This window comes from Phaethon lepturus, unplaced genomic scaffold (genome assembly GCF_000687285.1).
Source record: "Phaethon lepturus isolate BGI_N335 unplaced genomic scaffold, ASM68728v1 scaffold45900, whole genome shotgun sequence".
In the NCBI taxonomy this organism is placed as follows: domain Eukaryota; kingdom Metazoa; phylum Chordata; class Aves; order Phaethontiformes; family Phaethontidae; genus Phaethon; species Phaethon lepturus.
Window position 1 is genome coordinate 48704 of NW_010514999.1, and position 1876 is coordinate 50579.

Consider the following 1876-nt stretch of genomic DNA (forward strand, 5'->3'; position numbering starts at 1 on the left):
GAGCTGATGAAAAAGTAGATGTAATATTAAAATATTAGTTGACTTTACTGTATTTGTGTGCGCATAATATAAATACACAACTATGACTCAAGTCTTTGTACAAGAGTGGTGTTTAATTAAAATCTTCTGCAATCTCTTCAGAAATCAGAGAACAGAGTACAGCTATCTGTCCCCCCAGTACAAATATCGGCAACACCATTTACAAGTGGATATTAGAATTACCATAAAATTTACCATTTACAAGTGGATATTAAAATATCTTTATTACTTTAGAATGTATCAACGACAAAAGAATCGTTTTTATCTATAGAATCTCTCTGTCAAAGTTATGCCATGTTATAGGTGTGTTTCTGATACTGATTTTCATCAAAGCCAAATTATCAATTCTCATAAGATAAAATGCATCTAGACACTAGGTGTACGTAATTTTTATTTAAAAATATATTTGAAAGTTTAGTTTTTCTACTGTGGAATGCAATAGTGAGTTTATGAAACTTAGGAGGTCTTGTGAATGCAACTGTATTCTGTTAGGACAAAGAAAGCTTAATTCATAGCTAGAACATCAAGTATGGTTTATTTTTGGCAAAGAAAATGTATTAAAAACCCAAATTTGATAAATGTTAAAATTCATGCATCTTTCCTTTTCTTAAATATAAGACTAGCCCCCAATGCACTCGGCAACCACCTGTTGCTTGAGCTAACAGTAGTAGTTCTAGGCACAAAACACATTGAAACATCAGGGAAAAAAACAAACCATACATGAACTCTAAAAGAAAAGGCTAGGTTTATCATAGGACTTTGGTAACAAATTATCCGTAAGATTTAAGGAAACAAATGTAACCAATGGCAACATGCAAATTTCCTTCAGCCACCGCAATTTTAAATCTGAAGCCTATAAAATGTATCTTATAAATCCAGAAAGCTTACTTCACCTGCCTGCAATGGGCAGATTGATGCACACTGTAAGTTAAGTTATGTAATTTCTAAAAAGCAATGCAGCAAATCTACATGTCATCAACTTATGTTCAAACTGGAGGGAGGGCCAGACAGTCCTCCTTTAAACGTGGTTTTGTCATGTCAATATTTTTGTCTCTAGGGAGAGTTATTTGGTCACACAACAATATTATCCAAGGTCTTTACAGAACTAACACTTAAAACACAAACAAAACCATGTCAATTTAACCTACTTACAAGAGTAATTTAACACCAGTAGTCAGCAGTACAAAATAGCAAAGCACACCCACACCCAGAAATGAGAAGCACCGCTGTAGATTCCTTGGATCTTGATGCACTACTGTTGGCAGTAAGTTTTATGTCCACCAAATGAGCACCTACCAGTCTTGTCCCTTTTCTTAGAGTTGTCTCAATCAAGAATAGAAATGCGGCTTCCGACAGACATCAGAACTTTAAAAAAAATCCATTCTCAATACTTGCAGCCTTATATGAATGCTTTTGCCCAAGATGTAAGACTCGCTCATTACTTAATCCACCGAGATACAACAGCATGGTCGTATTTCCTTTCCATTAATTTTAGTTTGGTTCTTCCCATTTGCCCAGTGACCTTAAATGTGATTGAGAAGCAGAAAAGCCAAAATCCAGACCATGTAAGACATAAAACTGGGCTTGCTCAAACCCAAAACAACAACTGAGGCTTGTTCCTCACCTCTTCGTATCCAGTACAAACACACAATCTAAAATAATTCCCAAAGGAGACACACTGCAGATAAGAATCTACAGAAAAGCTACAGCATATAACCGCTATTGAACAACAACATATCTTGAGCAGCTGATACAAACGCTTGATAGATCAAATACATTATTTGTTACAATCACAACATTATGAGGTTGATCTTAGAGAAAATGCCCATTCTACTTT